This window comes from Ambystoma mexicanum, chromosome 4q, assembly GCF_040938575.1.
Source record: "Ambystoma mexicanum isolate Mex_15411 chromosome 4q, UKY_AmexF1_1, whole genome shotgun sequence".
Classification (NCBI taxonomy): domain Eukaryota; kingdom Metazoa; phylum Chordata; class Amphibia; order Caudata; family Ambystomatidae; genus Ambystoma; species Ambystoma mexicanum.
This window is the reverse complement of record NC_090928.1, coordinates 190101405-190124548: the sequence shown is the minus strand read 5'-3', so window position 1 is coordinate 190124548 and position 23144 is coordinate 190101405. Positions and strand designations below refer to the sequence as shown.

General features: G+C 43.8%; 1 protein-coding gene across 4 annotated transcripts in view; it reads right to left on the bottom strand.

Moving 5' to 3' along the window:
- The window catches only part of LOC138467580 (uncharacterized), a 1374796-nt gene that overhangs the window by 864461 nt on the left and 487191 nt on the right, over nt 1-23144 (bottom strand). The gene's annotated exons all lie outside the window — the stretch shown is intronic.

Below are 23144 nucleotides of genomic sequence, written 5' to 3'. Positions count from 1 at the left end.
GGCGGCGAGTTCCCCCTCTCACTATGAGATCGCCCTTTAGGTCGCTCTACGTACGACAAAGGTTCTGGCGTCTTGTTTATAGGTTTATTTATTTATTTATTTATTTATTATTAACATTTATAAAGCGCACAACAGCCCAAAGGCGCTGTGACAAGACAACATGCATAGTTACATAATACATTCATATTTACATCAGGAGTACAAAAGGGAAAGGGAGAATGAGGATGGGGGCAGGAGAGGGGAAGGACAGCTGTGTTAGTTGAAAAGTGTAGTTTTTAGCACTTTCCGGAAGGCTGGGAGGGATGTCTCAGCTCTGAGTGTGTTGGGTAGGGAATTCCAAAGTTAGGTGCTATATGTGGGAAACCAATCCCCCACGCTTTGGCCCTTTTGATGGGAGGGATGTGCAGTTGGTTGGCGTGGCAGGTTCTTTTAGGACGTGTGGAGGTATCTCTGACAATGATTTGTGATAGGTATGGCAGGGCTGTGAGTGTTAAGCAGTTGTGCGTTAGGGTGAGGGTCTTGAAGGTGATCCGCTCTTTAACGGGGAGCCACTGACAGCTCGTCTGGCCTGTGTGATGTGGTCTGTTTTGGCAAGTTCAGTGCTGCTTCAAGGGCATTATTCTGTACGACTTGAACTCTTTTTAGATTTTTTGCAGCGGTTCCCGCTAGGAGGACATTACAATAATCTAGTTTAGCCCAAATGGTGGCTCTGGCTATTGACAAGCAGTTCTGTTTGGAAAGGAAGGGTTTTACTGCATTTATTAGCTTGGTGGTGTAGGCAGAGGCAGACACAATGGTGCTAACCTGTCGCGTCATGGACAGAGTGGAGTCAAGGTAAACCCCCAATGTCTTTACTGAAGAGGAGAGAGGGATGATCGAGTTATTGATGGTGAAGTTACAGTATGTTCACCAAGTTTGGATAATGTTTCTTTGGGGCCAATAAGGATAATCTCGGGTTTGTCTTCATTGAGACATAGCCCATTAGCCGCCATCCAGGCTTGGACGGTGGTGTAAATCAGATGGAGAGCAGCAGTGTCTTGGTCATAAGAGCCTGAGAGAGGCAGTATCATCGGCATAGTTGGTGTAAGCTATGCCAAGGGTGTCCAATTTGTCAAAGCGTAGCTTTGTGAACAGGTTGTAGAGTGTAGGAGCCGTTCAAGAGCACTGGGGGACTATGCAGTGGATGGTGGTTGGAGCTGCACTGGCCTGGTTTGAGAAAACCTTCATGGATCTTCCTTTTAGGAAGGATGTGATATGATATGATATGATATGGCATTTATAACGCGCCTATGCACAAGTGCTTCAAGGTGTGATCCACGAGGATGCCTCATTGGAAAATGTGCAGCACGAGTGAGATGTGAGGTAAGAATCTTGTGATCAGCAAGAACAAAGGCAGCCGAGAGATCTAGAAGTAGGAGGAGAGTTGGCTTACTTTTGTCCATAATTTCTGTTATTTGGTTTTTCAGGTCTAAAAGGGCAGTTTCTGTAACATGGCCTTTATGGAATCCTGATAGTCTTTTGCAGAGGATAGAGTTAGATTCGAGGAAGTGTTGTATCTGGTTGTGAGCTGCTTTCTCCAGGATTTTTAGGAGGAACGGGACCGTGGTGATTGGACGGTAGTTGTTGGGGGCGGTGGGATCTAAAGAAGGATTTTTAGTAGTGGGCACACCCACGGTTCTTTGAGGCTCGATGGGACGGTACCAGCTGTAAATGAGGCATTAATGAACACAGTTAGGGGAGGTGCCAGGGAGTCGGCACATTCTTTAATAATGCTAGGAGGGCAAAGGTCTCCTTTGCACATAGATGGTTTAAGGTGTTGGAGGAGGTCAAGGACTTCCGATTCTGTGACTTTTCGGAAGGAAAAGAGCAAATCGGTGGTATTAAGGGATGGGCGACTGGGTAGGGGAGGTTGGTTGTGGTTAGGTACGGCATTGAATTGCGCCTGAATTATTTCTTTGCTTAGCAACGCTGCTTGTATGCTAGAGCACCATCCTTCATCTTTAATGAACTCGTCAGGGCTGGTGGCGGGTGTGATTAGGTCTCCGAAAATGGCGTACATTTCCTTGGATTGAGAATTGGCCTTCAAGATACATGAATTGAAAAAGTTAGACTTGGCTTTAATTATCACTTCTTTATACTTGTGCATAGCCTTTTGAAGTCTTCCTTGGTGGAGTCACTGGGTTTGGATTGCCAGTTGGTTAATGCTTCACGTTTATTGGTGCGTAGGGCGTGTAGTTCATCTGTGAACCACGAGTTACCATGCATTGATTTCTTTTCTTTTTTGCATTCAACCGGGGCTATGGGGTCGATAGCTTTGGTGAGGTTGTCCGTGTAGATATATGCTAGTGTGCCAGGGTCACTAGAGAACAGGGGTTTGAGTTGTGGGACTTCCAGAAAAGGACGAAGGTTGTCCTTAGTAAATTTTTTTGGAGCTTCTAACCTGAGCTGAAGGAGCATAGGTAAGGGCTTTAGTAGTTGGGGCTGTAGGAATGGTAAATTGAATACAGTTATGGTCCGTCCACGGGTAGGCAGAGTTGGAGCTGATAGTGGTGGAGCACTTGTGGTCAGCCACCCAATCAAGGGTGCAACCTTTACAGTGAGTTGGGCTGGTAATTATTTGTAGGAACCCCATGTCTTTGAGTTCCTTGGCTAGGGCTGTGGCTGTTTTACCTTTAGGATCATTTAGGCCTAGATTAAGGTCGCTGTGTAGAAGAGTTTTGGTGGAGCTTTTAAGGTTATCACCTAGTAAATGGAGGAGATGTCCTTGAAAGTCTAAAGCTGGGCCCGGTGGCCGGTAAATGAGATGTATATTTATAGTGCAGTTCGGAGATATGGACAATTTGGCGGAGATAATGTCGGCGTTGCCTTCCCAAGGGAGTTTGCGCAGCCTGATGGCGAGGGCACCTTCCTTTATGATAGCTACTCCTCCTCCTTTCAACAGCTGTCTGTCTTGTCGGAGGATGGAGTTTCCAGGTGGGAGGGCTAGTGAGATGGCAGGACCATAAGCCTCATTGAGCCATGTATCCGTAATGGCAAGTAAAACTAGATCATGGACAGTGAAGAGGTCGTGGATCTCCAAAGCATGGGCGGGGAGAGAGTGTGCATTTAAGAGTGCACATTTGAGAGAGGGTGGAGGTGTGCTCTTCTTGGAGGGGTGACTGGAGGGGGAAGTTAGAAAGTGAGGGAAGTAATAGGAGGGGAGGGTGAGTTAACTGGCTTGGTGGTGTGATGTGGTGTGAGTTTTGAGCACACTGAAGGAGTTGTTGGGGAAGACGGGAAACCAATGAGAGGGTGTCTTAGGTGATGTTTCCGGTAAGAGGTTGGTGTGTTTGGCCCTAGTACGCTTTATGGCATAGGCGCAGTGTGAGCGAGTGCCCAGTCTATGATTTCTTATGTCCGTAGGCCTGATGAGACTATGATGTTGTAGTGGTTTAGAGCGAGACCTGAGCCTGGAGTGCCTAGATGATGCTGAGTAGGCTAAGAGGAGGGTTATGTCAATGGGGTTCCTGGGGGAGGCTAGGTTGGCGTGGAGAGCATGTTGTGGGTAAGTCTGGGTGTTGGCACCCCATTCCCTTCATGGAAGGTGGGAGGGGTAGGTCATGTTGGAGTTCTGCATTGTTAATGGAGCAGAACAGAGGTAGGTGATTAGGGCAAGCAGTAGAGGAAGCATCTGATGCCTGGTTAGTGTAGTGAGATGTGTGTTCTGCAGCGTATGCATGTAGGGCGCCTACAGATTAGTCTTGGAATACATAGGTAGCAGCGATACACGATAGACTGCTGCTCGGCTATTAAGTGTCAGGCAGCAGCCAAGAAGTAATTTTACAACAGTGGTAGAGGCAGTAAGATACACTATCCTATGCAATATGTAATACAGGTGGCAGTAGTGGCGAATTAGTATTAAAAGCCGTAGTTCTTGCTTAGTAACACTTGTGGGCTAATAGCAGGTGGCTGGGGAGCAACAGTCGAGCATGCTGTCGGACAGAAGGTCAGAATAACTGCGGCTCATGATAGGCACATATGCTTTCAAAGTAATATTGGGCAATATAGACACCTTAGATAGTCAAAGTGGCAGTGGGAGGCACATATGCAAACAAAATACAGTGGGCAGTGGGGCACCCTAGGTAGTCAAGGTGGCAATGGCAGGCCAATATGCAAACAAAATACAGCGGGCAGTGTGGCACCCTAGGTAGTCAAGGTGGCAATGGCAGGCACATATGCAAACAAAATACAGTGGGCAGTGGGGCACCCTAGGTAGTCAAGGTGGCAATGGCAGGCACATATGCAAACAAAATACAGTGGGCAGTGTGGCACCCTAGGTAGTCAAGGTGGCAATAGCAGGCACATATGCAGACACAATACAATGGGCATTGTGGCACCCTAGGTAGTCAAGGTGGCAATGGCAGGCACATATGCAAACAAAATACAGTGGGCAGTGTGGCACCCTGGGTAGTCAAGGTGGCAATGGCAGGCACATATGTAAACAAAATATAGTGGGCAGCGTGGCACCTTGAGTAGTCAAAGCAGCAGTGGCAGGCACGTATGCTTACAAAATACTCTGGGCAATGTAGGCATATCAAACAGACACAGTCATCTTAGTGACGGCGGGTGTAAAGCGTTACCAGGTGCAAGTCGGGTAATGTTACTCGCTGCTGTGTGCAGAAAGTTCAAATAGACATTTGCAAAGTCATTGAGGCTCAATTTATGAGGTGCTGCTTGGAAGGTAGTACCATTTACTCCTAATGCTTGAGCCAAAGTCACAGTTAAGAGGTAGTAGTGGGAGGCGGTACCTTGCAAAGGCAAAACAGACTACGGGAGGGTGTGAGACTTTGTGTGGCACGCTGAGAGGCAGTGCGCATGGGAGAGTGGAGGGACAGTGAAAGCGAACTGCAAAATGAGGGGAGCAAGTTGTAACGCCAAAGAGGGGGTACTCATGGAGACGGAGTGTAGTTGAATCGGCAGTGTGTCTGGCAGTCAGCATGTACGGCCATGGCTTGGCTTCTGCCTTCTGGTCGTGGTGATTGGAAGAAATAGTAAGGCGGATGACCAATCAGGAAGGACCTGGCGAGGAGGCCCGACCACTTCTCAGAGCGGCTCAGGAAATCTGACGGCCATCTTGGAATAGCCACAAAATTTGAATTTCATGTGCAGCTTCTGGTCTTGCAGAATGTTGTTTCTCGGCAGGTGCGCTGACCTGCAAGGCGAGGTGAGGGATGAGATGATATTTCCTCTATTATGGTGATCCCTTGGTGGATGTAGATAGCCTGAGGCAGCTATGGAACTGGATGGGAGGTTTCTCCTATTTTTGAAAACCAGTTTCTGTGGGAGAGGTCTCCTGCCCTCTCATGTTCATGCGGTCAAGGAATGAGGTTGGTCTATATCTGACCATCTTACTTCGTTGTCTGTCTGAAAACATCCCTCAGGACCAGATGCACTCGTTCCCTCCTCCCCACAGAAGATTTCTCTGTCTTCGTCTGACATATCTAGTCCCCAACTAGTACGACTGTCATCTTTCTCATCTCCGTTTAACGTCAGCCTGTCCAAAGACAAGGCTCTATGCTCAAGGTTAAACAGACTTTCTTCCTTGTCTCGTGATTGGGCAACTATAGATTGATCTTCCTTTCCCCTGTTTCCCAATTAACTTTTTGTTCTCATCTCCTGATAGGCTTTATCGATTCTATCCCCAATGCTTTCTATCTCAAAATTCCCTTCTAGATTTACCCTAGACGGTCCTGGCATTGCTTTTTGCGAAGGGAGAAACTCCTCTATGTCGCCCCATAACACTACTGGACTCGGTTCCATCAGCTCTTTCTCCATGCGATCGATGTTGCATGCCCTCTGCCTTCTCTTTCGTTCCATTCCTTCATCAAATTCCCTTTGTTTCTTTGCTTCCTTTGTAATCTCTTCCTCCTCCTGTCTTTTTGCATCCTTTCTTTCATTTGCCCTACGCACTTCTTCATCTCTGCTTCTTTGCATTCTTTTATCTCTTAATTTCTGTTCCCCCTCCTCTTCTCTCTTCTTTTCTAACCTGTCTCGCTCTTCGATTGCTCGCTGTCTATTATCATATTTTCTTTGCTCTTCTGCATTTTCTTCCTTTCTAAACTGTTCTACTTGATACATCTGCTCTCATCTTTGTCTACTTTCTCTTTTGTAATCGTCTTCTCTCAATTGTTTCTCTCGTTCCCTCTCTTTTTTATCCTGTTTTCCTTGGTATTCCCCTTGCCTTACTTCCTCAATACTATTCCCATCAAGTTTGAGCAGTATCTGCCCACCCGTCCACTCATTCTGTACAAGTGCTATCTCGTCAGCCTTATCCTTTTCTCCTTTACATCTCTTAATTTCTCGTTCTATCTCTAGGGTCACGCTTGGCCGTTCCCTGTTTTCTTTGTCCTGTAAAACTTTGGAGATCACTTCCTTTCCTGAAGTCCTTTCAGGACTCTCGTCACTGCTATAAGCAGGCGGTTCATGTGTCGGATTACTATACCCTTTTGCTGCTTTTAATTCCCTCAATGGATACACTCCATCATCTTTTGTATTATCGTCCTTTACTTCAAGTGAGGTAAAGGGAGCAGAAGGCTCATCACCCCCCTCTTTACACTGGTTAAGCATCCAGTCCTCAGAAGGCGGTTCTTCCCATTCCTCCTGGTACATTTTCCAAAGCTCTAAGCTAGCTAGCCTCTTTTCCAATTTCTTTCCCGTGTATGCAGCATCAAGTATGTGGTCATGTGTTGCAAAACCGCTTTTGACAGCGATCCCCATCGCAGCCATGGCATGAACATTTTATCTGCTGTAAGATTAACCCATTGTGTACTGTATTGCTTAAGCTTGGGTGCGTGTTTTGGCAATTGCTTACATATGTGTATTAACCAGTAACATCCTCCGTTGTGACAGGTCTCAGTTGACTGTCGATACTTACCATTATTTTACACAGGAATACGTTTCAGGAAAATAATAAATATGTACCCGCACCAATCGTTGCCACGCCAAGCCTCTACTTCACACTTTACTCTAATGTACCTGTTCGGTTGGCGCCGACAATGACTTAATTGATAGATTGTTACTCTCGGTCTCTTAGCACAACCTATCGTTTGTCACTCTTCAACATTTCACTCTTTTCCTTATACATAAAATACACAATACAGACAGACTAGCCGGCTATACATATACAGGGCTCAAGTCGAGGGTACACGCGGGGGACGGAGTCCCCCCACTTTATTCAGAGGGTGGACTTAGTCCCTCCACCTAAAATGAGAAACATTAAATTACCTCTTTGAATTTATGAATTAAAGTTGACCTCAGGGATCAAACCGCAGTGGTCCGGTTTGTAGGCTGGAGACTTCAGCACTGCACTATATAACCTGATGAAAAATAACAACCAACTAAAGGTGAAATGTCGCATTTCAGTACTGCAAGTCCCAAGGAAAATATGTGTATTTGTTCTTGGAGTTTAAAACATGCACACCTTTTAATGTTTTCAAAAACACTATTAGAGGAAAATATCCTCTCTTGGTTTTGTGTGTGTGTTGATTTTATGAAAAGCAAATTCCATTCGTCCTGTGCAATTTGGGTGGTCATGCAAAGCCAATTTAATGAAATGTGTATATTTCACCTTGATATGCTAATTTCTGGTGACGTTGCATACAATTGCGTTTGTTGAGGATTCCCCCCATTTCAATTTTTAGGACTTGACCCCTGTACATATATCTCTTTCAGTGCTCCTCGCTGTTACTCTTGCCCCTAAAAATACTCTGAAAGGAGTGTAAATTATTCCCTTTCACAGACCTTGTCTTGTGTGTCGCCTATTCATCCACTTGGATTTTGGAATAACTTCTTCTAAACGTTCCTTGAATGTAGGACTCTGGGCTTCTTATGCAACGCTCCTCGTCCATATACCTTTATTTGACGCTCTTCATCATCTACTAAATCCCCACCCAACCGTACGTTACTTTCTCCCTATCATCACAATCCCCAATCGTTTACTCATTCATTTTTTGCCACCTTTGTCAATCTACTCACCATTTGCTTTTCAGCTCCTGACCCTCGGGATTGTTTCCTCTCCAACCGGCCAGTGTTGCCTTCGGTCCGCTAAGCTCCTTGTGGAAACCAGGAGGTGATTTTGTGAAATAGGGACCCATCCCACCTATATCTATTACCTTGCAATATATTATTCGACCGCTATCCACAGGAAGCTTTGCGGTCCTCAGCTAAATGGCAGAGGACGTCCGATATTCCCAGACCCGTAAAAGCCTACTTGGTCAATGGATCTGAAGCCATCCAACTCTGTTAACACATGAACCCCCGGACCTGGGGCCCTTTAAGACGAGGTAGCAGTACTTAGAGATGGATGGGATGCAGAAATTACTCATACATCAATAAACGGACCTACTCAGGAAGTTGGCAAAACAGTACTGTTTTATTAACAATTATCTAAAACAGGGAGTTACATCAATCATCTATGGACGTTGCTCGATTTCTCTCAAACATAATATGAAAAAACAACATTCTTATACTAAAATTTCGTCATTCATGGTGTTGTCCTACATGGCAAAATAGAAAAACCTACTATGGAAAGTTATTGGCTTTCCGGGAACATCTAAGTATACGTTCTATACAGTCGGGAGTAGTGATTGGGTCTCTAAAATCAGGTGGACAATTTAGCCCATCCCAAGTGCAAGTAATCATCTGTGTCATACTAATACACAACACCCTATTGGCTTCTCAAACTATAGGGTGCATGCAACTATAATAATATCAAGTTAATTGAATTACGGCTGTCACATAAGTCTGCTAGTTAGGTTAACATGATAAGAGCATACACACAATGGGGTGAAAGCAATAATATAAGTGACTCATCTAATGTTTTTTTTTCTTTTTCTTATGTTTTGTGTTTTTGGTCTTTTGTCTGTCTTCCTATGCTTTCCTCTCCCCCAGTTTACACCTATTTTATGCCATATGGTTAATTTTAAAAAAGTCAAAGTTTGGGTTGTTTTTGCTAAATTGGTGAAACAAGTTTTTGTTGTATTTGTTAATTGTTGCAACAGCAAGTAGGAGAAATGTGATTGTGCTAAGGGGTGTATTTTAGCCTTGAGAACGACCTTCAGTCGAAACATGTGTCAGCTATGAGTGAACCCATCTAAATGTATCTTTTCACATGATGTGATTAATTGAGGACGATTTGAACATCGGGCTATCTATAATAAGGTTGGTCATTTCTGTAAACTGGTTTTCTTGACATGCTGTGATTAACCACTGTCGGGCTATCAACAACAGGTTGATATTATTTGTATCATATGCTTAAGATGATCTTTATAATGATGGTCATTTTGTAAAAGCATTGCACAATACAATTGATTTTCTACCACACACCTGAATTAGAGTCATTATTTTCAGACTAATAGCGCAGTGTCCTAGTTATTTTCAATTTACTCTATCAAAAAGTAAAACCAATATTTGTGTTGTACAGGACCTGCCAGTTTCATATCTTAGAATTATTTTGATTTTTAATTATTTACTTGCCTCTGTAAATGAGCTTCTGGCATGATAAAATAAGTTGATTTTATAAGCAAATGTTGACTTGTGTATTGGTATAAGACAGACATTTTCCAGGAAATTACATCATAGGCCCAGGTATTCGGACAGTTTCCCAGCTGTTTCCATCTTATGGTCAGGTGGTACCTTTATGGCAGTGCCTGGAAAATGCCTATCCATGCCTAATTAAAAGCCAAATGTTTTGGGTTTGGCAGTGTGTTTTGATTTCAGTTTGTCTCCCTAAGTGAAAGTGTATATGCCCAGATGTGGGTGCCTTGTTTGCTTTGCCTAGGGAATACAGCTGCTCCTCACCAGTTTGCTCCAGCAAGGCCCTACATGAAAATGACAAGGCTTAGATGGCAAGTATGGACCAGTTTCAGATCTTCTTCTCATGTGTACTTGCCCATGGGGTTCGGACCTAAATAGAGTGTATCTTTGTTTGTGTGAAAGCCTAGTGTACTCTGCCAGAACCTTTCATGAATCAAACTGATAAGTAACCTCATTCTGTTTAATAACTTAACAAAGTTTGTCATGTGTTTTGTGGGTCTTGTTTGGAAAGTATGATGTAAATGCTAGGTGCTGGGTGTTTAGGCAGTGCTGGAAATGGAAATGATTAGCTCTGGGACCCCACCAGTGATGGGGAGGGTAGGATTACCCCCAAGTTCCCAATAAACATGTGACTCTCAGAAGATTATTCATGAACACCTGGAAAATAACACAAGAGTAGATACAGCGCTTTCTTTAATGTTGTGGGCAAAGTATAAAAGGTGTACATCTTTTAAAATGTAAAAACAGTATTTAAATATGTTCTAAAGAGTGCAATCAGAGGTGGATTAAACATGTGGACAAGACACATGCCCATGCCCCCTTCCCCTGCTCTGTCTCTTTCCCCCTCAAACACAGTCAGGGATACACAGGCCCTCCCAGTGAGGCTTTATCTTTTTAATGTGTCTCAGATAAGAGATGGGAAACAGTAACCGGCTGTGACCATTGCTGTGGCACCTTTTTCTTAAAATTATACCATGTGTGATTGTTGGGTGATTAGAAATTAAGAGGATGCAGAACAAGTTGTGTGAAAAAAATGACTTTGTCATGCATTTAATTTTACTTTAAATTCTCATGAATTTCTATGCTGGAGCTTGTAGGCTTCCATTCAGGATGAGGAAAATAAAGCCACAATCATAGGTGGTAATTTTCCAAGTCAAGCGGAATGGCAAAATTGGCGCTAGAAGCTTTTATAACCACTTTTTATGCAATGCAGGATTTTGTATGAGTTTGGAGGTGAAGTTGGAGAGCAGATCAGACTTAACAAATTTGCCTACTTTTTCAGGTCCCCCTGCCAAATCCAATTGGTTTTCCACCAGCATGCATTTTTATGTTGGTGCAAAACCAATGGATTCCCCGGGATTCCGCCTGACTTTTACACACTGGTAAAAGCCAGCAGATTCCAAAAGAAACCATTGTGGATGGCTCCCACAATCGTTAATTGCAGGAGGGATTTACACTTTTCCAGACATAGGGCCTCATCACGACTTGGGTGGTAACGCTGGCGCTATTAGTGCCGGCGCTATCTGCCCTACCGCCGAACCCCCCGGCGCTAATAGCGCCGGATCACGAGTTCAGCGGTAATGGTATTCCCCATTGAGCCCATTCGGGAATGCCCCATTACCCATTGGGCTCAATGGGGAATTTTCACGCTCTTACCACCGGCGGATTTCCCGCCGGCGTTAATAGCGCAACATTTCGGCGGATTTCCCGCCAGCTCAGAGCTGGGGTGAAATCTGCCAAAGTCCTGATTTGGCGGACCCTTAAATCCGGTGGTAATAGCGCTACCGCCGGATTTAAGGGTTACCGCCAAACTTGTGATGAGGCCCATAGAGTGGAAAAGTGAAGCTCAAAGGTGTTAATTACCAGTCTTTTATGCTTTAATTTACCAGTACTTGGTGGAAACAATTACAATTCGATGGAGGTGCCATTTTGCAAAATCTGCAAACATGAGTGGTTCAATTTAGTATTAAAAACAAAATGACTCCCTTAGTCTTTTTCCATCAATGATGACATTGTCAGGTTGGTTTATTGTGTGACTTTTTTTAAAAGTCATTGCATACAATTGAGTATTTCTTTAGGTATTCAAAACCAAACTTCAATACATATTTGTACCTATCAAAATTTCAAGCTAGTCTAATATTCTGCCTTTACCAGTTAACCAAAGTGTGTGATCATGGGCAGATCATTTGATCATTCTATCCCTTACCTGCCAACATTAGGGGCCTCTAGAAGTGATACAGGCACAGTATAAGCTATTTTAAAAAAAGCCTCTCTCATGGTTTGATAGATGGGCAGCGCATGTGTCAGGACCTGCCAAGAACACACACACCTTTCTTTGAAAATATCAGGCCACATGTATTGAATAAAAATGTGAAATTCAATAGCAAATCAAGTAAACACATCAAACAAAAAGCCATCATGGACAATTGCATATTTTATAACCAGTATGTAAACAGTATGTACCAGACAATGATGTATACAGGGGCATGGCAGGGGAGCAAGGGCCTCTCCTCTCTGCCAAGCACCACCAGGAGCGATACCAGGAAGCCGGAAACCCGTCAAACTGCACTGTCTTCCTCCTGCTTCCACCCCCGCCCCTACCCTGGCTCTCTCTCCTGCATGCTAGCACTCCCTTGTGCACTCAACTCAATACAAATGTTCATCAAAGAGGCAACAAAAAATTAAATGTGCTTCAAAATGTCATTTTGTAAGAAACAAGATGTCCTATTCCTTGCTTGAGTAGTCTGGGGGGAAGCTGTCTTTTAGAAGAACATGGTGGACCACAAGCACATCTTTCAGGACCCACTGGGAGTAGGCACAGTGTTCAGGGTGGCATTGTTGAGCACACACCATCTGAGATGGAACAAAGACTGGGGGCCTCGCTGCGCAGCCCTTGCAGAGTATTAAGAAGCATCATCTTTGATTCTCCCCAGCCAGGCAGAGAAAGACATGGTGGGTGTTTTTAGGGTAGGTGAGAGTGGATGTAAATGGGAATGGTGGTCAGAGGGAGCTGATGGAAGATGACGGGGGTGAAAGGTGAAGGAGAAGTGGGGAAGTGGATATAATAGAAAGGCGAGAGCAGATGGCAAGGGAAGCTAGGCAGACTGATGTTGCAACACTATTTTTTTAGTTTATCTTTTGCTCTGTACTGTTTATTATAGAACGGTGCAAATGTATTTTTACTGTATCTAGAAGACATATCTTTCTGGATCACAGATCTTGGTAATCTGGATCAATGCCAGAACATTTACTCATACACCCAAACACAATGGACATTGGGCCCCCCTTGCCCTGACCACAAACCTGGACCACCCAGATGAAAATTCCTGGAGCCGGGACTGACACACACACACACACACAGTGAGTAAACAATCATTACAGCTGTAGCTTTATTTTCCCCATTCTGATTGAAAGCCTACAATTACCTGCTTGTAAATTAATGCTAAGCAAAATAAATCTAAAGAAACACAGTGAGAATGAACGATCAAAGACTCAGCTTTGTTTCACATGGCATTAGAATGTATGCGCCCCTTCCCGTTTTAATCCGGTAAACTAGCTCAGCGGGTTGATTGCTTGCTGCAGCTATCTGTGTGTGATCTGCAGGTCACAGGTTTGAATCCCGGTAAGGCCAACTCATCCCTTCATCCTTCTGAGGTCGATAAATGCATACCAACTTCGGTTGAGTGATATTTTATGTATATATGTTCTATGTAAAGAGCTTAGGCACAAGCACCATATAAATAACACATCCCTATCCTTAATCAGCCTTCATTTGCACCTCATGGTGACAAAAGCCACAACACACCTTTCCCATTTACTTTTATTATTGATAGTTAACCCCTTGATGGACACTCCCCTGGGCCCTCCAAGCCAGCTGCAGCCCCTCCTCTTCGAGGGCACTTGACTTTTGATTTGCTGGTAGTGAAGAGGGCAGGGGAAGAGGCCCATGGACTTCAGACACCAAAATAAACATACAGTGCTCATTTTGGTGTCTGATGGAAGATCTGCTGGGAAGCCTCTGGCGAGCTACCAGTGGCTCACGATCCATGGATTGGAGACCCTGGCTCTAGATTCAAAGCAGCACAAACACAGCCGACTCAGTGATAGCTGTGATTAACAGTGGATGTGTAGTGGTAGTGGGGTGCTGCAGTACTTGATGCCTTATATGATTTTGACGCATTGTGGCCCTTCTGAAATGGCCGCTGCTAGGGCAGGATATGGGCACTGCAGACCAGGTGGTAGGGATGATGCCAAGGACCTAGGCACTTCAGAAGTGTTCTGGGAAGTTTGCTCATCTGAGTTTGAACCATCCACTGTGCTCTTACGGTTTGGGTCCAGTCTTGCACCTGATGTGAATTAGTTCTATTGAGGACATGTACGTAGGTTAGGTCTAACTTTCAATAGGATTATGGGTGATTGATCATCATTGAATGACTCAATAGGTTACTGCAATTGTAGTTGATGCACACACAGGGGAGGGAGGAAGGATAGCTCAGGGCAAAGCGTTTGTCTTGGAAGAAAAATAATACAGTGCAACACAGGTTCAATTCCTGATCCTGCACTTAGCAACCACTTGTTGGTATGAACCAATTAACCACGTAGTGCCCACCATTGGAAGGTGCAGTCAGGTATTTGCCTCTGATGCACATACTCCCACACTCAATTGCTTTTTCATAAGTTCACGTGTCCTTGCCTTTAACTCCTTGTTGGCCGTGCACATTAATGAGATCCTTGACCTCTTCCCAGGTCATTTGAGGGGCATGCGAGTAACACACTAGTGCCTTCTATTAATTGCCTATTTATAATGCATAATGGGCATGGTACCTGACATCTTTGTCTATGGGTATGCATTTTGTCCTACAGGTGTTTTTATTCTGGTAATTGTTTTGGTTGTATATGTAAAGACTGGAGGGGGGTGTCTGTACTTCTGCTCTCTATATGGTAGAGGAGAGGCACAGAGGACCCCAGCCAAGATTCTCTATTATTGGTAACGTAGTCGAGCAATCAAGGCCTAGATTCTCAGGAGGTGATGCAGGCTGGTTCTTAAGTACAGTGTAGTCCCCGAACCCCAACAAAGGAATGCCCACACACTGTATTACTGAAAACACAGTCTTTATATAATTAATATTCTTAGATATGTACACTATCACAATAATGCACTTTGTTCTCCGAAATCAACAATGATAAATATATACAATTCTAAAGTGGTACCACCAATGTTATTGAATCTCATTAAAGTGCATCAACTGTACGGTTAAAATGTCACACAGATCAATAACGAGGAAACCAGCAATAGCGATAGGAAGGAACGTAAGATGGTTGAAACAATAGGCAGAATGCTGGCCTATACTGATAGACACAGTTCTGTGTGGAGATCCCCCCACCTGCGCAACCTGTAAAATAAAGATATATAGCACAAGCCCAGTCCATATATTGTTCAATAGCCTTATTTCCCCCTATTAAGGTTTCACCCCCCCAATGTACCTGGTGGAGTAGGGTTCTTCAAAGACGCGTCGAAGGATCCTTCTTGAGTGACTCCCTTTAAAGCAGGAGCCACGGATCATCGAGAGGCGTTGAAGATGGTGAACTTGTCGTCGACGGCGGCGATGAGAAGTTCAAGGGTGCCGAGACCCCGATGTCGATCCAGGCGGTGCTCGTCAGCAATGTCCTGCGAGGATGAGGTGTGCGGGGCACCTCGGTGATAGATTGTTCAGGACCACAAAGAGTTTCAGAAGAGCTGTGGCCCAACGAGGGCGTCGAGTCGTCAAAGTCTTTGTGGCCTTCAGGTGGCAGGAAACCCACCGACGGATTCTCCTCGGCGCGTTGGTTGTCCTCGATTTTCTCCGGCGGGACAAAGCGGTCGACATTGCGGACAAGGGAGTCCTTGGATTCAATGGGCAACACAACTTCGACGGGCCTCCAGCGGTTACACAAACCTGCGAACCCTGGCCGACGGCAATAGACTTCGACAGCGGCAAAGTCCGGGTGCTTTGCTTCGTTCTCCTTAGCGGTCCCGTCTCGGGTCGGCAGCCTTTCGAGGGTCGGACTTCCAGGGAGCTTCGCCGAAGGTTAGCGGTGCTCGATGGTCCCTCGGAGCACGGGAAGAGGGCGCCTTACCAGGTCCTCTCTCGGATCAGTCCTCTCTCGGAAAAGACAGTAAAGGACAAGGATACGGAGGCCCTGTCCCTTCGATGCATTTCCAGCATCACAGTATACTAATTGACCTTTTCACAATTGACCTCGGGAGAATTGACCTAGGGAGAATTGACATAATTTAGAAGGTCAAATAGGAAATATATGCGGGGGGAAACCCCCCGCAATGCCCCACCCAATTCAAAACCCCCGCAACCCCCCACCCAATCCCCTTATATTATTTATAATTCAAAACCAACCCAATACATATATAAATAACTAAAATAATATAAAGGTCAATTGTGCAGAATGTCAATTAGGACCACTATAATTAGGTCAACTTTGCAAAAGGTCAATTGTAAAAGGTCAATTTGGGTAATACCATTGTTTTTGCTGTCAGATGAAGGAAAAAGCTGTGGCTACATCTGTCCTACCGCCATATTAATTCCATATAAATTCCTTCAACCGATGGTAAAGAAGATGGCCTCGTTTGTACTAGACACTATGCAAATTATATCAGAAGTGGAAGGTTTGAATTTTGATCCACAAACCAAGATCCTGGTGGGCCTCGATGTAGTGGCCCTGTATACTAGCATCCCCCAACAACTATCTTTGGAGGTGCTAGAGGAAAAACTATTACGAGACCATACCGCGAAAAACACCCCTGTATCGTTCATTTTGTATTGTGAAGAAATGGCCCTAGTGGAGAGCTACTTCCATTTCAATGGGGAGTTCTTCAAGCAGGTACAAGGAACAGCCATGGGCGCCACTCTGGCGCCAAGCGTAGCTAATCTTTATATGGAAGGATTTGAGACGAACATCGTTATGAATAACTCCAACCCGTTCATAAGTGACATTAGAAAATGGCGTCGATATGTAGACAATATTTTCATTATCTAAACGGGCAATGAACAAGTATTGGAGCAGTTTTTCAAGTGGATTAACTTGCAGAATGGATTTCTGAATTTTACGCACCAATACAGTGTAGTATCCTTAGACTTTCTGGACATCACCATCTGTGCCGAACCCAAGACGAAATAATTGCATGTTAAACCATTCAATGAACCAATGGATAGAAACTCTATCCTGCATTATTCCCGTTTTCATCCGCGCCATGCTCGTGATAATTTACCACTGGGCCAGTTCTTAAGGCTGAAACGAAACAGCACCAATAGAACAGATTATCAGGCAGAAGCGGCCAAAATGAAAGAAAAACTTGAAGACAGAGGTTATGCGAGGAATATCACCCAGAACGCCTGGAAACGGCGAACAATAACAATAGAGAAGCACTCCTAGAATATAGGGAACAGCAAACACAGAAAGAGACAAGTAAACGACTTGTGTTTGTTAACACATTCAATCATCTCTCGAATGGAATCAAAAAAATAATTCAGAAGAATTGGCACATTTTGGAGAATAGTGATCATCCAATTGCAAAATCCATCATTGCATTTAAAAGAAGTCGAAATGTTAAAGAACATCTCACCAGAAACGACATCAGTAAGAAACCGATGAAACAGAAGACACTACCACAACAATGGGGGCTTCAAGCACTGACGGGACACACACAGTGTGGCAACTGCCTATGTTGTCTCTCCACATTCAAAAGTACAGCAGTAGATATTGGCCTCCTACCAACCGTGTGGCAACAGAAAAGCTTCACAAACTGTAATTCAAACATGGTCATTTACGCAGTTTGGTGTCCACATAAAAAAATCTATGTGGGCAAAACGGATAGAAAAATCAAAATCCGGATTGGGGAACATAAAAGTTGCATTAGAAATAGAACTCGGAATGCACCCCTGGTAGAATCATTGGATTGAACATAACCACACGGTGGAACACATCAGTTGGACCATTTTATATAAACAAAGGCCAGGCATGGACAGCAATAAAGATAAAAGAAATCTTTTGAAAAAAGAACAACAGTTGATTTTCCTTACCAACAGTATGACCACAGGACTCAACGAGAAAATCGATGGGTGGGTCTGAAAATTAGAGTCCGACTATTGATATACAGAGTTGGACATATAATGTTGAAACCCAATGATGTATTGCTGTGATGTATTAGCAATAAAATGGGCATTGCATGCGTTCCAAAAACTGTACCCATTCTACAATTGCTACCTTGGGCTTGACGAACGAACTACAGTAGATTAAAGTCCAATGTACTAATGGTTCACGTCGAGGCTCCACTGCGCAGGCGCCCGCCGATAACGCCAACGTAAAAGAATTCCGGATATGGCGTAAACCAACAGAAGCCTTGCCGGAAGTGATTTACGACTGACAGGACGCGGAAGAATAATCCACAAACAAACGCGGAACCCGTACTCAACTTTATCGGTAAGAGAACTCACTAAGACAATTCCCAAAGTGGGTTAGGAGTCTGGAAGGGGGTGAAATTGTTTAACAGAAAGCACATGGCAGCACAGACTTTTATGCTTGACAACAGAAGCATTACTTTTTGTAATTGAAAGTGTAAATAAACCACTAGCTCACTGGTGAATTAGGACTTAGGTCCTCCTGAGCAAATAAATTGTGCGCACAGGCGGTCAATGATGTAAGGATTAATGCCCAGGAAACCCTGATATAATACCTCAGCTGTAAGCGGCTAATATGTTTTAATACGTTTTTTTCGTTTAGAAAAAGCATTCCTGCGACTTGGGCAGAAACGGCAGCTAATGCATGACGGGTTCAGATGCCAGTAATCACACATCTGTGAAACGATCCGCTTGGGCTCGAGAATATAAAGAACAGAAACAACATGCCCAGAGGGAAGGCCAGCTTAAGTAAGTTTCACAAGTCGTAGTTCTGCAGAGTGTATCCCTGTAGAGGCAACCATTTACTGATTTATGGTGTGGATTTCCCCACTTTACCGATTTATGGGATGAACCGGGTCGGATAAGGATTAAACAAGATGCCTAGCAGAAGACGAGTAGAACTGGACGACCTCCAAAAGGTCTCAGAAACAGAACCCGTCCAACGGGGTAAACTGACTGTGTAATATGCAAAACGGATACCATTTGACTAGTGTGTTGAAGCACATAATGGGCGTTTCTCTTAAACTTTTTTTCAGCCCAGTGAGAGTACAAGCTCTACAGAGTGAGACGATTCTAACTATCTGCCGACAATATTAGAAGCAGTGGATTGACATAACATGAAAGGGTGAGTGGAACACATCCATACGACCTACCGGTTAGGGAGAGAAGTAATCATACTAGGCCCCCGCCCTGATGACACACCTCTATAGCCTTGTAAAGGGAACAGACATTGTTTAAGCACTGTTAATCCCCGGCCTGTTCAAGAAGTAGATAAGCGCTTTCCTGACTGTTAACGGTTGTTTGTTAAGCTTTGAGTTATGACTGCTATTACTGAACAATAGTTTTATGAGCCTAGTAGTAAAATAGGTTATTAATACGCCTATTCCGTGTTGCTGCCCTTCGATAGGTGGTGATTTCCTTCCAGATTGATGGACGGCAAGGGTACCACAAATCCTTAAAGAGAAGCTACCAGTAGAACCTCAATGCGAACTGTTGATACAACATTGTTTTTAGTAATCTTTGTCTGTGCTTAGGTTATTACGTTGACTGAGATGTTGTGCATGTCTCTTTAACCCTTGACTAAAGCCCCTGAAGAATTTCCGAGCATTAATTACATTTACATTAAAACGGAAAGAAACATGTCGTGCACTAGTTGTGTGTGTGGAATGAGATGGCGACAGTGACTGAAGAAAAGAGTGAATGGAATGAGATTGAGTGAGGTGTGCTAAGTGGGGTATGGCCTGGTGTGATAAGTAACACAGCACAATACACTTGAACGGTTAAGAATTTCAATTAATTGATTTACCGATGGAAAGGGGTTAAGTTTGTGCATTTACTTCTGTTAATGTTTTGATCAGACTCTCAATACAGGAGACCAAATAAGCACTTTAATAATACACCGATGGTGTTTTTAAATATTTGTGTGTAAATGAACAATAAAATATATATATTTTTTTACAAATCCGCGTTTAAACAGTGTTCTTTCTCATGACCATAAATGTATATGGTACGAAAATAGAGTCCACCCAGAGTAGCAATGATGAGCACCAGCTTTTTTGTTGCAAAGTGTTAAGCGTTAATCCCTTTATGTTGAGGGTATGCTGGTGTTACATACCCCTCTATCTCTCCTCTTTGTTTAAATAGGCACTACCGCCATATTAAGCTGTTTTTCAATCAAAATAACCAGCTACATCTGCGTCTGCTAAGGCATGGGATTACTGAAGTGTTGTTCTCTTGCCCTCCCAAGTTTCTCATTTTGCTGCAATGGAAAAAATGTTCCCGGAGGAAACCCTGTCAGTGTTTTTTCCGGTGATCACAGATAATGCATCATTCTTGCCACTGGTTTTCCTGATCATGTTGTCCTCGTTGAAGAGCATAAGGTCTATTGTGTCATCAGACATTATAGCAATGTGCATATTTGGGGCCTGATTTTGATCGGGCCAAAGAGCTGCGTGGAGGGATTGAATGGAGTTGAAGGGCATGCCACGACTGCTCGTCAAGGCTTCTGTGATGGCAGATGGTCATGATGCTGGTACAGACGTATAATGGAGAATAATGTATTTTTAGCCAGGGGCACAATAATCCTATGATTCCAAGGTGGGGTGTGGGTCAAGACGAGTGTGAGCCTTCAGCCACTTCTGGAAACAGCAGGTTATACCTGGGAGCTGACTGTCATTGAAGGACTTTTCAATCTGCAGATCCCAGAACCTGGCAGCTGTTGCGGCAGGGGCATAACCGCCAACTTCCTAACCTCTCTCTGACGACCTTGTTTAAACATACTTACCTAGATCTGCAATGTCACCTTCGAGGAATCCGGTGATCTAGGAGAACAGTGGTAGGTGCCACCCAGCCAAGAGGCCTAAAGGTGAGAGCAAGCCAAGCACAGACCCAATAAATAGACTCTAGGCCATTATGGACGCTCTCACCCTCTCATCGGAGGAGCTTAAGGAAACTGTGGTTGAGTTAAAAAGTGACCACTTGAAGACCAAGAGGTAAGTCGCTGAGCTGGAGCACTAGGTATCTGATGTTGATGAAAGCATGGATGCCCTGGAGAAAAGAGTTTCAGACCAAGATTCTCATGGAGGCTGCCCATGTTAAACCCTCCAATCAGGAGAACTTCTCAAGGCACAATAACGTTTGCATAGGGGCGTTTGCCAGCGGGGCAGAGAAAGAGAAGCTGGCAGGATTTCTCCAAGCGATGCTTCCCCAGATCCTGAAGTTAATTCCAGGAAAAGTGTTGTAAATTGATAGCGCACATCAGTCTCTGCACTCAAAACCAGCAGAGGTGCAACACCCACGACTCTTCATAGTTACATTCTTAAAGTTCCTAGTAAAGGAGATGATCATCAAAAAAGGCCAGAGAATCAGAGACCCTGCATTGAGGTGACCACAAGAAACTAATAATGTTTTACAACAACCTCATCTAGGCAGTGGTGGATCAGATGATGCTTTTCATAGAGGCAAAGGAGACCTGCATACATAATGGACTCAAGCACTAAATGGTATACCCTGCTACTTACAAGCTGGTGGTGGAGGAGGGTTACCAATGCCTCTTGTACCACAAAAAAGCTGAGATTTCCATTAGAGATGAGCAACACATTGAGAGGTTCATCAGCAGAATATGTTTCTTCCTTGTTACAGAGAATCAAATAATTCACCTTTGGTAATCCTTTCACTCCTTTAAAGTCACTCTGGCTTGGTGATTTACTGGTTGGGCCATTTGCACCCTGGGTCGACAGTTTTTTTTTGTGTGCGCTTAATTCTACCAAACTACTATGCCAGGCTGTTCCTGATGGTGCCCCTCACATATCGTGTGGCGGTTTGGTGGGGATTTTCTGACTTTACCTTAATTTATATATATATATATATATATATATATATATATATATATATATTCAGTAAAAAAAATGTTGTTAAAGGGATGTTATGGTTAATTTGCGCTACTAAAAACCTATGAAATTCAGTAAAAAAAATGTTGTTAAAGCGACGTTGTGGTTCCAAGTAAAACCGAAAAACCCTTGAAATTCGCCAGTTATGGTAAGCTAAGCAACTATAACTCTCGCCACCACCGTTCACTGCTAAGACTAACACCCACGACATCAAAGATGACATCACAAATGTCATTGATGACATCACTGATGAAATCACATGTGTATTTACTTTTCGTGAAATGTGTGTACAAGGGATTCTTATTATAATGTTGAGAAAAAACTGTCAAGTTGAAACTGTTCTAAGAACAGAGCTGGTGTTGTCCTGAAATGTTCGTCAATAAACAAAATGGAGGTGTCCTGAGGACGCTAGACCTGTCCGTATTGATCGCAGGCGAGTTGAAACTGTTCTAAGAACACAGGCAGAATCCTGAAATGTTCGTAAATAAACTAAATAGGGGTGTCCTAAGGACAATATACTTGTCCGTATTGTTCGGAGGCAAGCTGAAACAGTCCTAAGAACACACACGTGTCCTGAAATGTTTGTCAATAAATAAAATGGGGGTGTCCTGAGGACGCTAGGCCTGTCCGTATTGTTCGCAGGTGAGTTGAAACTGTTCTAGGAACACAAGCGGTGTATTGAAATGTTCGTAAATAACCACAATGGGTGTGTCCTGAACACTATGCCTGTCCATATTGTTCAGAGGCAAACAGAAACTGTCCTAAGAACAAACGCTGTGACATGAAATGTTCGTAAATAAACAAAATGGGGGTGTCCTAAGGACGCTAGATCTGTCCGTATTCTTAACAGGCGAGTTGAAACTGTTCTAAGAACACAGGTAGTATCCTGAAATGTTCGTATATAAACAAAATGGGGGTGTCCTAAGGACGCTATACCTGTCCGTATTGTTCGGAGGCAAGCTGAAACTGTCCTAAGAACACACACAGTGTCCTAAAATATTCATAAATAAACAAAATCGGGGTGTCCAGAGGACGCTAGACCTGTTTGTGCTGTTCGTAAGCATGTTCAAAATGTTCTCAGAACACATCAAGTGTCCCGGGATGTTCGCAAATAAACACAATGGGGTGTCCTGAGGATTCTATGCCTGTCCCTGTTGTGCGCAAGCAAGTTAAAACTGTTCTAATAACAAACACCTGTCCGTAATTGTTCGTTTCACTTGTGATGCACTTTTAATTAGTTTCAGGACCCGAACACCGCACCCACGCTGAGCGTGTGTTCTGACTGCGAACACTGTTCGTGTCCCCGAACAATTTAAAACTACCTTTTCAAGCAATCCACATTATTTTTTAATAATAACTCATAATAGCACAAGTCCCACATAGTAATCCTGAGTTTCTACACACTTTTTGGGACTTTTTAAACCTTTTTTTGGTGTTCAATCTGTCCGCGGACAGCATGCATGTCCGAGAATTGCGCACAAGCACCCCTATAAAAGGCCACACCCTAGAG